We start from the raw sequence: 14,262 nt of genomic DNA, 5'->3' as shown, positions 1-14,262 counted from the left end.
AAGGTATGTGACAAATCACAGGAATTCGTCCCTTCTCCCCAAGGTGGACACCCCCACCAATAGGCTAGTGAGGTGATCCCACTCCGTAACACCCTCTCAAGGGGTAGAGGAAAGCGGGTCCTCACCGGGAGAGACCCTCACCCCCCCTGTGGGGACAAAGTCTCCCGTTCGGAACTCCCTAAAGATCCTACTAACATTACCTCTTCTGCCATACCCCAAGGACTTGTACGAAGAAAGAACAAGTATGTAGATCTTATTACTGTCAAGAAAATGTGAATATCCCTTTAAAATTCTTTAAATGAAAAGATGTATTTAACTGAGACGATGATGATGAATACAAGACAAGAAAGGCTCCAACAGGCCAGAGGCGAGAAAGGTGGAAATACGCTGGGGAAGACCCACAGCTACTTAACCTCAGAAGGGGGAGGAGACTGGAGAGTCTGAGACTCCTGTGAAATCCAAAACAACTGCCAAACCAAAGTCTGAGGGTCTGAGATATGCAGCGTCCTGTTAGCTGGAGAAAGAAGCAGCCAGTGTTGGTGTAACCACAGAGAACCTGTGGTGGGCCAGTGACCCTTGTAACCACACGGAGACCATGACGTGACTTGACCCGCATAACATGCCGGTACAGGGGATACCGAAACGCAATTCAAGAGGAAGACTCAGAGTAGGAGACACAGAGCAAGGAAAAGGAATCGAACAACCAAAGCAGGGAGCCCATGCTGAGCGAAACAAAATCCCTGTGATGTTATCCCCGACAGGGTCAAGTAACAGGGAAAACAGGAGACCCGGTTAGGTGAATGAGAATCATCATAAAAGTGCTCAAACTCGTCCCAGTCAGGTAAACAAAAATAGAACAGTGAGGAAAAGAGAAGTGAATGAGAATCATCATACGAGTATTAATACTCGTCCCCGTCAATGTGACCAAAATATAACCTGGAGAACAAGAGGGGTGAAAGAGAATCATTATAAGAGTACCCATACTTGTGTCACAGTCAAGATAATGGGAATATAACAGTGAAAAGAAGACAAGGGACACAGAATGGTTATGGAACAACTAGGAGTACCCACCCTGGTGTTGCCTGGGTCTGGAGTGGACATGCACGTGGGGGTCTGTTATAGCCTTGTGTATGTTATATTGCGTCCTAACTTCCTATTTTTGAAAAATCGCCTATACTGATGGCACAGGGCCAGACCCAGCTGCACCCCTGTGCTGGACGCATGGGGGGAGGGGTGGATTGGTCATATTTCACCATTGCCAGAACACCCCAGACTGTTATGCTGACCTTGGGCCAAGATTTCAGTCCACCAACTGTTGTGGGGCTGGCGCCAACACCGAACATACAAACTTTCACATATAAAAGCCTTTTCTAATGTTCTTCTCTCTTCTTCGGTCTCCCCGCTTCCCATCTTGCCCCCCTCAAATCCCTTTACCACTTTGCCATCCGCACCCTCTGTCTTCTCTCTCCTCACGACTCCATTTCCAACTCACTTTCTCATCTAGGATGGCTTCCTTTCCACACCCAACTTAAATTTCACTTCCTTTGTCTCGTCTTTAAATCTCTTCATGACCTTACTCCTCACCTCTCCTCTCCTCTCATTCTAACACCCCCTCGCTCCCAACGTTCTACTGATCTCTTCTTACTTTCAGTTCCCCCACCCCCTTGTGCCTCTTCTCATTTCGCTCTTTTCAGCTACTTGCCCTGGAACTCCCTACCTTTTGCTATCCGTTCCTCCCCCACCTATTCCTCCTTCCGCTCCTCATTGAAATCCCTCCTTCATTCCCCTCCGACACCTTTCCCCCTCTCACCCTTCTCTCCCTCCTTCTAGTACACTTTGTTCTCTTCATCTTTCCCCTTCTCTCCTAAAATCTCCTTTCTTCCTACTACTCACTTTACTCACTACTCTCTCCTTCCTTCCTTCCTTCCCCACCCCCACTCCTCTCCTTTCTCATATGCAAATTGTTCCACATGCTGATTTTCTGGTTTGATTCATGTATACTGTTATTGCTTCTACTGTTTACTGTTCCATGTTAATGTGTTTTTGTTGTTAACTGTAAAGTGCCTTGGATTAAGGCGCTATATAAAATAAATGCTGCTACTACTACGTGCACTTGCACTTTATTTCATTCGCCCGAATGTTGCAAATTGCATCTTGTAGATATATTGCTATTGTCTTTGGTCTCGCATTCGTGCACATTAATTTGCTGCTATAACTGCCTGAACATACACTTTATCTTATTTTACTGGTATTTGAAATCTATACCTGTATTTTATGATGATCCAGATATTGGTCATATGTTTTCTTGTGTGGCCACCATGGATTTTTTACTGAATGAAAGGGGGGGGGGGATGTCCCCCCAACCGAAGTAGAAAGGGGGCACCCGTTGTAACCCTCCCTGGGGGCAGATATCTGCTCCTAGGAAGGGGCATCTGACCCCAGGGAGGGATGCATGAGGTGGGCCCCCCCCCATCTGCCCCCAGGGAGGGTTGCATGAGGTGGGGCCCTCCATTTGGGGTTGGGAGGGTGAGCGCCACCCCCCGTTGCAGTACATCATTCGCTGCCAATTTAGGGTGCCCCTCAGCCCCCCTAAAAAGCAGCCTATGAATTGGTATTATTTTTTTTGTTTACCCAACTTCGCTTGGTGCAGATGGCCACATTAGTGTGGCAATCTGCCCCCAGGGTGCCCAAATCCTACTGCCCCATCTATTGCGGGTCCTGCCCCCCCTTTTGCGGTGGCCCTCTCACCCCCCACCCCAAATGGCTGGGGGGGGGACACCTCATGCTGCCCTCCCTGAGCCTCCTAGGAAGGGCTGCATGATGTGCCCCCCCCTACGTTCGGTGTGGGTGAGGAGAGTGCCCCCAGTGGGTGGGGCAGTAAGGTTTGGGCACCCCGTGGCCAGATTGGCACACCAATGTGCCCCTCTGCACCAGGGCAAGTTTCGTAAACAAAGAAAAAATGGAAAATGGTGGAACGCTTTTCAGGGGGGCTGTGGGGCACCCCAAAGGGTCTGGGAAGTTTCTAATGGGATGGGGCATTGACCCTCTCGCCCCCAGCCGCAATGGAGTGGGTGCCATGTCATGCAGCCCTCCCTGGGACCAGATATCTGCTCCTAGGAATGGGCGCCTGAGCCCAGGGAGGAGTGCAGGACAGCCTCCCCCCCCCCCATTATCTGCCCCTGGGGAGGGCTACATGAGATGGGCCGCCCCTCCAATTTGGCCATGTATGGGTTCCCACGGGTGTCCTCTTTTGGAAAATGCATGGGGTTCCCAGTTTTCCTTGCTGGCTTCGACACCCTAGGCCCAAATCTGTAGGTTGCCCACATGAACAAAATGGGTAGTGGCGAAAGGCTTAGGGTTATCAGTGGGTTGCCCTTTTCCTTTTGCACCCCCGGTAGGTGCACCCACACATGTGAGGTACCGTTTTCATCGGGACACCTGTGGGAAATCGGGACAGTAGGCCAAGTGTTGTTGGGGACGTGTTTCGATGGGTGAGCCAAGCGAAATGTGCAGAAAATGCGTTTTTTCCCCCACATTTCGGACTTTGCGGGGGTGTAATAAATTCTGGGGCGATTTGGGCATATCATACCTCTGCGGATTCCCACGGGTGTCCTCTTATCGGAAATGCATGGGGTTCCCTGTTTTACCCGGTGGCTTGGACACCCGAGTCCCATATCTGTATGTTGTGCCGGTCGGCGGAGCGTCTCAAATTCCGGTCAGAAAACAGACTTGGGGTTACTTGTGTTTTAGGCTTTCCCCTTGGCGGCCAGGTAGGTGCACCCACATATGTGAGGTACCGTTTTCATTGGGACACATGTGGGAACGCAGGACGGTAGGCCATGTGTTGTGGGGGCGTTTTTCAATGGGTGAGCTGAGCAAAATGTGCGGAAAATGCGTTTTTCCCCCACATTTCAGACTTTGCGGGGGTGTCTGGGTAATAAATTCTGGTGCGAATTGGGCATATCATACCTCTGTGGATTCCCACGGGTGTCCTCTTTTCGGAAATGCATGGGGTTCCCTGTTTTCCCCGGTGGCTGCAACACCCCAGGCCTAAATCTGTAGGTTGGCTCCCCAAACCCTTTGGGGGGGGATAGCAGTGGTTTAGCCTTATTCCTTCGCGCCCAGGTAGGTGCACCCACACATGTGAGGTACCGTTTTCATCGGGACACCTGTGGGAAGGCGGGACGGTAGGCCATGTGTTGTTGGGGGCGTGTTTCGATGGGTGCGCCGAGCGAAATGTGCAGAAAATGTGTTTTTTTCCCCCAACATTTCAGACTTTTGCGGGGTTGTCTGGGTAATAAATTCTGGGGCAATGTGCGCAAATCATACCTCTGTGTATTCCCACGGATGTCCTCTTTTCGGAAATGCATGGGGTTCCCTGTTTTCCTTGGTGGCTTGGACACCCGAGGCCCATATCTGTATGTTGTGCCAGTCGGCAGAATGTCTGCGATTCCGCTCTGAAAACAGACTTGGGGTTACTTGTGTTTTAGGCTTTCCCCTTGGCAGCCAGGTAGGTGCACCCACACATGTGAGGTACCGTTTTCATCGGGACCCCTGTGGGAACGCGGGACGGTAGGCCATGTGTTGTGTTTGTGTGGTTTTCATAACGTTTTGACCCATTTGCTGGTGCCCTTTGTCTCACAACCCTTTCATTTCCCAAATGTGACCTACATTTAGTCGCTGCTTTAGCCACCATACACTTTTGTAACCTGCACAAGTCACCTACCCTTGAAAGGGTCTGCCTGTGCTCTTTCAAAAAATGTATGCTTGCCGTTCCTCACCACATTGGTTTTCCCGATTTACACATGCTAAGTGCGTCTGGTCAGGCCGTGAGCGTAAACCTCCTGTGTACCATGGCTCAGTGTTTGGCTTGTGGTATTGCTCGTTTTGTAAAACACTATAAAAAATGTGTGCTCTCCTAACTGCAAGATTCGGGGGAATGTAGCAGAGCATTGCTTTTCTCAAAATTCATAGAAGCCATTGCCATACCAAGCCAACCATGTCCAACACAACTTTTTTTGCGGTCATTTTCCCGCTTTTCCCCTGATCGATGGCAGTTTCCCCTACCTAGTTGTTGCCTGACCTACGCAAATCACCCCTTCCTAAACTTAGAATTTTGTCTACTTTTCAGAAATATATGCCTTTCTGTCCTCCAATCAGCTTTCGTGCCCTTTTCTTCCATTCCGTCCATGCATGTCCAATTGGCAAAAATGGCCAAAATCGCCTACCTTTCACAAAACGGTTGATAACCACATCAAAATAATTTTTTTCCATTTCCACTCAACCTGTTCTTGAAAGCCAGGTAATTGGGGAACTCAGCACAGCAAACCATTTGTTCCTAGCTCTTACAAGGAAAAAACCACAGGCTTCTTTGTACATCATTTTATTGGCATTTTTTGAAAAAACCCAAACCTTTCGCCCTTTTTGCTTATTTTCTCTCACCCCCCTACAGCAACCTAGGATTCCTGGGTGGCGTTACGACCGCCTACATGTGGGAAAAAAAGGAGCCAAATTTGGCCGAGATATCTCATGTAACAAAAAAGTTACAAGCCATTGAATGGCCACATACCGAAATCACCAAAAAAGGCCCTGGCATTGGGGGAAATACCCATTGCACTTAAAGGGTTAATAGATGGGCTTTATTGTGGGTGGTTACATTACTCATTCAACTGTGTCTTTATATTATGAATTACCACCTTTTATTAATATTGTAAACTACATTGGGGGCAATATGAACCGTGGGTCCACCTGGCACGGAATGCGTGCAACAGAGTATGCGTCATGGTTATTTTTGCCATATACGTGCTTATAGTGCTTTAATTACTGTAGCGCCACTTGGCTCACAGTACTGCCTATTTTTGCCTTTCCATTCCATCATGGCCGCCGCTCTTTCTATTTGTCCAGGCACCCATCGAGCTCCATTGAAACAGCAAAAGGACTGCACTTGCCAAACTATTAAGGTGCTCCAGTCCTCTTTCTCTTCACATGATCAAGCACTCAGTTGAGTGCAAAACGCGTTGTGTGCGGGTCGTGCTCACGGGTGTCCTGCCTCCGTTTTTGCCACTGCTTTTCAGCCGTATTTTGTACTTTTGTTTTTCTGGTAACATTAAATACCTTCAGACCCATACTGTGTTGTGAGCCGTGCTATTCTTTCTTTGACCATGGTCTTTCAATTGACCGCGGAGAGTACGGTTCATTCTTTCCTCTTTTTGTCTCAATATTTTTCTACACGGCACGCACCGTGTTGAACCAGCACCGTTTCTGTAACTGTGGCGCTCTTCTGCTCAAGGGCGTTTTTTTTAGCAGATCCGCTGCCGCTGGTGACAGATTATTCTGTTGATTGGACCCAAGTTGTACCCGCAAGGGAGGCGAGCCCGAGGAGCCCCGTCTGTTGGCACGGGAGAAACGTGCCGGAGGACACGCAGCCTAGCCGTCCGGTAGGTGTCTTCCTCATGTGCTTGTCTTTCTCCCTTGTCTCTCACTTGAATGGCATTGTACTTCTTTCTACTCCACACCAGCCTTCTTTGTTGCCACCCTATATTGCCTTTGGGTAATAGTCTGGCATGCTGCGGTTTTGACTCTGAATCTAGCACATGTTAGCTCACACAATCTAGGTCTTTATTCCTATTTTTGGTTTTTATACATATTCTATACGGCTTGGTCTGCAGTGGCTTAACATGCAGGACGCCTGGGCAGCAGCTCGACTCATTCAGGCCAATGATCTGTTTAGTGAACAGCAGGAGATGCCTACCTCTTTGCCCACTATTGGAGCAAAAAAGACTAATTTGAACTGTAGTATGGAAATTACCTTAATCAAAGATATCGAGAAGCTGCACAAGAAAGAGATCTCAAAATGGTGGGAGGAACACTCACTGCAGAATTATTTGGACATTGGACGTGTACCTCGAGGATTGCGCATTATGACAATGCCCTCCTTTGAGGACCAAGATCCTCTCATGCTTCAAGAATGGGGGGAAGCCAGTAAGGGCTGTTATGCCCATTTTCTTAGCATCCTAGTAAAATATGCCAAATCCGATCCGAGTCATGGCCCTCGAAGAACTGGATAAGAAGGAAACTGAACTCAATAAGCTTCCCAGCTTAGAGGAGGGCAAGCAATTGCACACAAAAATCAATGAGGCTTTGACCATATATGAAGAAGATATCAAACAGCGTAAACATCGCAAGTTCATAAGGGACAAACTCGATTATGAGACCGGAAGGATATACACCTTTGCAAACGCTTTGATTCTTTACGGAAAAATCCTGTCATCAAACCTGTAGCCGCTGTATCTGGTGATCTTGGCACTATCTCATCTGAATCGGATGTTTCAGCTTCTGAAAATGAGGAGCCAGCGGTCAAGCTTAATTATTTTAGACGAGATGCGTTTACTCTGCCAAGACGGGAAAAATCAAAAACGTGGCAGAGGTCAAAGCAAGCCAAGAGGCAGAGGAAGAGGACAGAAAGCACGAAAAGGACTTGCTGAGGCCGGCGTGGGAAATGGCTCAGGCGTAAATCAGGAGAGCAGATCAATGCGCTCTGGAGCCAAAAAATAACCACCGATACTATGAAGCTATGCTAAATTATTAATCTGTCCTCTCACATACTTACTAAGCCTCAAACCTCGGTCCTTTCACTTGGTCTCAACTTTTGCCCCATTATGTCCAAGCGCGTTTAGACTATGACAAATTCTTTCGTAAGATCAAACTTAAGAAATTCTTCAGTATTAATCCCATGGTCATCAAGCCCTCTGTACCTCGGACTGGTCGCACCGACCTTCACATTTCGGACATTCCATTGCTCATGGATTTGGCTAGCCTTGAAGACACCCAGTTTGATTCCACCAATGTTGATTTTACAGATTTTGACATTGACCCCAACTGGGATACACATACTAGGCTTAAGAATAAATCTAAATTCAATCCTTAATTCCCCGTGGGTGGTTGCTTGGAAGCCTTCTATGATTTATGCGTCAGTGATTTAAGAAAATTACGGACAAGCACTGACAGTCAAATATAATCTTACTGCCTTACATCTTAAGGCTATAGGCGAACTACAAAATCTGCCTAATATTGTCATTAAGCAGGCTGACAAGGGGTCGAATATAGTGATCCATGACAGAGTCCACTATGTCTCTGAGGCCAACCGCCAACCCAGGGACCGACTGTGCTATACCAAACTAGCAAAAAATCCTTTTCCTGATATCCAGTCGGAACTTAATAATCTCTGTATCAAGTGGGCTGACAATGGACTCTTAGAAGAGGATCTAGTTAAATTCCTTGTTCCCTCTTGCCACACCGTTCCTACCATTTATTTCTTACCAAAGACACAATCTCTTACCCACCCACCCGGGAGACCCATTGTCACACTATGTGGTTCCCTTCTTGAGCACTTGGCCCAATTAATTGATGAGACTTTGTTTCCTTTTGTTTCCGCTTTGCCTTCTTATTTGCAGGACACGAGGGATTTCTTGCAACACATTACTGACACTCCCTGGGAAGAGGGTCTTCTTTTGGCTACCCTCGATGTTGTATCCCTGTATAGATCCATTGATCAAGTGGGAATGTGAGCTTGTCAATTCTTTATGGAGACACGTTCATTGAATTATCATGGTCACAGCTCTATGATTTTGGAGATGTTGTTCTTTTGCCTCACCAATAATGTTTTTCTGTTTGATGGTGCATTTTACCGGCAAGTCAGGGGAACTGCTATGGGCAGTACTTTTGCCCTATCGTATGCCATCTTACGATGGGATGGTGGGAGGCTACATCCTTATGTGATTTACTTGCGTCCAGTTTTCCTACCCAAATTGTTGCCTGGTGGCGCTACATCGATTATGTATTTGTAATTTGGAAGAGTAGCGAAATTGACTGGCAAATGTTTGTGAGAAGTATCAATACTAATGTGGTGAATTTAAGTTTCACAGAATGCCACAGCACCACCAAGGTGATTTACCTTGATGTGGTGGTAACCCTAGATATATCTGGCTTTCACACAGTTCTGCATAAAAAACCCTCCAATACTGGCTTATCTCTGCATGCCACTAGCTGTCATCCTGTGTCATGTAAAAGAGCATTCCGTATGGTGAATTTATCCGCTAGCGCAGGAATTGCACTGACTTGGCATCGTTTGACCATCACTGTGCTCGAGCGGCTACTGATTTCTTGCAACAAGGCTATACCAAAAGAAACATCGAAATGGCCTATACTAAAGCTCGAGGACTCTGTAGGGATAAACTATTGTATGGTACCAAATCGCAAAAGACCTTAACAGATGATGAACCTAGACTCATTGTCTCTTTTGATAATGCCTTCCACAATGTCCGCAGAATCATTGAACGACTTTGGCGTGTTTTGATGTTGGACAAAGATCTATGCCCCTTACTTTCCAAACGTCCCACCATCACGTATAAAAGAGTACCATCGCTCAGAGACAAGCTAGTTTCCAGCTTTGTGTCACCTATTGATAAAAGTCCTTCCCTTTCCAATTGGCTGGCGGTCTCTCCCATTGGCTTTAAGAAATGTACTAAATGCAAAGCATGTGCCCATGCCACTCCCTGCAAATCTTTTTTGCATCCGGTCACTAAATGTAACCAAATCATTAATTATTCCATCAATTGTGACACTACTTTTGTTGTCTATGTCCTCTCGTGTCCCTGCATGAAGTGGTACATTGGGAGCACTACCTGCAAGCTCAAACTCAGGATTCCCCAGCATCTCAGGGATATTAAAAATCTAGATCCCGCGTACCCCATGGCTAAACACTTTCGGCAGGAACATGAGAACGACTCAAATTTGCTTACATTCTTTGCAGTGGCGCACATTCCCATTCATCCCAGGGGTGGAGACCGTGTTTTAAAATTAGGACAATTGGAAACACGTTTTATTCTGGACTTCGATACCAAGTTTCCCAATGGACATAATCTTGATGAGGAGCTTTATATGTTTTTGGGGACTTAAGTCTGGTTGATATGGTTAATTTCTGTGATGTTCTTTTTCTTGTTGATGCATCTTGATTTTCTTTTGGTTCAGGTGTTTTCCGTTGGCATCTTCTCTCAATATATTGTATCCTTGGTCTGTCTGTACTACTTTACACCTTACTTCATCAGTGTTTTTATTTTTCAGACTTTTGTCTGTCTAACTTTTTTATCTGCTGCAGTACGATTGGATGGGACTCGAGCTCTATTGTTTTTGTTTATTTTTTGTATTTATTATTTTGTCGTCCTTTTGCTTTTCCTATTCTTGCAGCTCCACCTTCTTTTTCATGTAGTTTAACAGCTGTCATTAGTATTAATAACTGTTCCTACTTTCTGTCAATATTAGTTATTCCGTACTTTCCTAGCCCATGTTTTATCTATGACTACTGGTATCTTTCATATCATCTCCTCTTCTTTGGCTAGCTGTGGACCGTGTCATTTTATATATGTCAAATGCCGCCATTCTGGCTCTTGCAAGTTTGCACATTTTGAGGCTGCTATACCTTCTTTTAATGATGCTGATACTTCGCAATTTTTGCTATTATTGATTCTGTTATCATGGCCCGGCATATTTGCACATTATTATGCTGCTATGCACTTGCACTTTATTTCATCTTTTAATGGGGCCAGAATGTTGTATCATGCACTTTTTTTTTTTTTTCAAATCGTTTTTATTGACAATACTCAAATGTGGCTGAGCAAGAATGCTGGCCCAACTGGCAAAAACATCAAGGTGAAACATGTTGTCAGTAACATTTTCTGTTTTTCTTTTTTTTACATTAACTCCCTTCCCCCTAGCCCCCCCCCCCCCCAACATTTAACCTGCCAAGTCTTGGGGTGTTGCAAAACTATCCAAGCTTAGGGGAGAACACTTGCTTATCACATAATTATAGTTAATGTCCCTTGAGACAGCGGGGCCCGACAGATGGACCATTAATCAGTTGACACCTTGGGTTTATGGGGGGTGTAATAAGGTATGCCGTTACAACCTAGCTCAGTATGCATTTTACAGCCTCATGGAAACACAATCATCATGCAGGAGAACTGTAGTCCATTCTTGTACAAAATCAGTCATGGTATCATTTGCTATAGCGGTAAGTTTTTCATATATGAAGATCATCCTGAGTTTACAGAGCCATTCCTCTTTAGAGGGAGCCAGGGCGCTCTTCCACTTTTGGGCAAGCGCCAATCTCCCTGCTCGCAGCATGGCACCGATGACCTTGGGATACACATTAGCTTCAGTCTCTGGCATGGGAACGCCCAGCAGAACCTCTAGTGGGTGGAGAGACGGGCTGAACCCCTCAATGTCTTTAATCCAGCTGAGCAGTTCCGACCAATAAACCTGTATGGCCTGACAACCCCACCACATGTGAAACCAGGTTCCCCGTTGGTGGCAGCCCCTTGGACAAAAGGGGGACACTTCCCGAAACATCTTGGACAATAAGGCCGGGGGACGATGCCACGAGTGAAGGATCTTGAAACTATGTTCCATGGCAGCGGTGTACAGGGAACCCGAGAAAATACATTTGAATACAGCCCTCCATGTGTGGTCATCTAGTGGCATGCCCAGCCTTTCTTCCCATATGCGTTTGAAGGGCTGTCTACCCTCTAGGTCTGCGGTTATCAGAACTCCGTAAAACTTGGATAACGAGCCCTTCCGCGTTATACTTTTGGCCAGTATGGTTTCAAATGGCGTGAGGGGCGTCTAAGCTGTTCAGTCCACCTAGGGTGTGTCAAGATTCCCTTCAACCGCAGGTATTCAAAGACCGTGGGGGGTCTATCTGCCAAAGCCCCTCTCAAGCTATCACACTCTATAAAGCCCTCTTCCCGCAGGAGTTGGGAGACCCTCTCCAGCCCCATATCTGACCAGGCCTGAGTGTCTTGGAAACCCCTAGAGCCCAGATCTATGGGAGGGCCCCAGAGCGAGGACAGCGGGGAGGGCCAAGATGACACTAGTTTATTAGCCTTATTGGGCTTCCATAGTGCCCACAGGACTGCCAGGGTGGGGTGCGTTCTTATCTGGGAGGGGAGACCCCTTGGAGGGGCCCATAAAAGGTCTCTAACTTTTTTCGGGTGGGTGTGCACGTCTTCAAGATATGTCCAGTAAGTACCCATATCGTCCCGCATATGCTCCAACATCATCAACATGGGCTGCTTTGTAATAAAGCCGGAAGTCAGGGAGGCCGAAACCTCCATGGGACTTCGGGAGGGTCAGGGTGGAGGTCTTGACCCTTGGCCTCTTACCGTTCCAGATGAACGCAAGAACTCGGGATTGAAGCACCTCGAAAAAGGACTCGGGTATCACAGTGGGAAGCGCTGCGAATAGATAGAGGAGGCGGGGCAAGATATTCATCTTCACTGAGACCATGCGCCCAAGCCAGGAAAGCGTGAGGGGTGCCCAACGCCTGAGGTCTTTACTGATTTGAGTGAGGATCTCCGGGAAATTGCTCTGGTATAGTTGGGATAGATCCCTGGGGATGGTGGTGCCGAGGTACCTGGTAGATACCCGTTCAATTCTGACCCCAAGCATGTCGGTGTTATTTCCGATGTCCTGATCCCCCAAACCCATGGGCATGATACTTGATTTGGACGTATTTATCTTCAGTCCAGAGAAGGAGCCGAAGCGGTGTACAAGATCGAACAGCCGGGGTAAGGAATCTTGGATGTTGGTTAGGTAGCCCAAGATGTCGTCTGCGAAGAGGGAGAGCTTGAACTCGCACCCGCCGCAGTGTATTCCCGTAATTTCCGGGTCATTCCTAACCGCTATGGCTAGAGGCTCCATTGCCAGAGCATACAGTAGGGGCGACAGGGGACATCCTTGCCGAGTGCCCCTAGAGAGGGAGAAGGGCTCCGAGGTGCCCCCATTGACCAGCACTCTCGCCGAGGGGCCATTGTAGAGCGCTGCGATCCACCCACAGAATTTGTCACCCAGCCCCATCTTTCGGAGTACCCTGCCCATGTAAGGCCATTCGACGCGGTCGAAGGCCTTCTCTGAGTCTAGTGAGAGGAGGTACCCTTCCACTCCCTGTCGAGATGCCTCATGCATGAGGTCGAGGGTTTTTCTTATATTGTCCGACCCCTGGCGGCCCGGGATGAAGCCCACTTGATCTCCATGCACTAGGGTGGGGAGCAGTTTGGACAGTCTATTCGCTAGGAGCTTGGCTAATATTTTCACATCGGTATTTAGGAGGGATATGGGGCGATATGATTGGCAATATGAGGGATCCTTGCCCTCTTTAGGCAGGACAACAATCAAGGCTGACATCATCGTGGGAGGTAGGGAACCTTGGTCGAGTGCCGCATTGAACATCTTAGCCATGAATGGGGCAAGCGTGGACCTATATGTCTTATAAAATTTGACTGTGAAACCATCGTCTCCCGGGGCTGTGTCACTCTTCAAGGAGGATATAGTATCTATTACTTCTTCCGGGGAGATGGGACCCTCGAGAGAATCCGTTTTGTCCGGGAGAAGTCCCGGAACGGGGAGGGAGTCCAGGAAGTTATCCACGTCGTTCCCATCCCCTGTGTATTCCGAGCGATACAGTTTTTCATAGTATAGCCTGAATTGTTCAGCTATCTTGGTATCTCTCGCGGTCGAGTCCCCTTCCGGGGTGCGAATTGAGTTCACCCTCCTGCTGTTTCTAAGGTACTCGAAGTCTCCAAGCCAAGATTTGATCTGCCTTTTCCCCCCTCTCCATATACCTCTGCTTCAAAAATGAGAGCTTCTTCTCCGTTTGGCCCACCTGGAGGTCTGCCAGCCTGGTTCGCAAGCCCTGTAGTTCCTCCCACTGCCCGGGGAACATCTGTGACCTTAACTTCCCTCCCGGTTGGATGGCCTCTATTTTGTCCTTTAACCCTCTCTCCTCCCGTTCCCTCTCCTTCTTTCTCCCGGATCCAATACCGATGAGAGTGCCTCTAATAGTTGCCTTAAATGCCTCCCACACTCCCATAGTTCCAACCTCCCCATTGTCGTTAAGAGTGAAATAATCCTCAATGGCTGTTAGGAGGGATTGGCGAATCTCCCTGTCCTTCAGAAGCAGGTCATTACACCTCCACCGGGATCCGGTTGCCGGGACAGGGGGAAGGCCGATCTTAATCTTTACCATGTCGTGGTCGGTCCAGGGGACAATCTCCACTCCTGAACTAGTGACCTCTCCCTGCAGCGAGGCATCAGCCAAGATGTAATCGATACGAGAAAAGGCAGCATGTGTCTTTGAATAATATGTATAGTCTGGGTTCCGGCCCTTTTCGAGGATGCACGTGTCAGCTAAACCTAATTCCCCGTTCA

The 14,262-nt window shown here is 47.7% G+C and overlaps 1 protein-coding gene across 1 annotated transcript in view; it reads right to left on the bottom strand.

The window, feature by feature from the left end:
- Positions 1-14,262, bottom strand: part of NEK9 (NIMA related kinase 9) — a 311,507-nt gene that overhangs the window by 247,198 nt on the left and 50,047 nt on the right. The window lies entirely within an intron of this gene.

The sequence above is a fragment of the Ambystoma mexicanum genome, chromosome 14 (genome assembly GCF_040938575.1).
Source record: "Ambystoma mexicanum isolate Mex_15411 chromosome 14, UKY_AmexF1_1, whole genome shotgun sequence".
In the NCBI taxonomy this organism is placed as follows: Eukaryota; Metazoa; Chordata; class Amphibia; order Caudata; family Ambystomatidae; genus Ambystoma; species Ambystoma mexicanum.
Note: the sequence above shows the minus strand (reverse complement) of the source record. Positions and strands in the feature narration are given on the sequence as shown.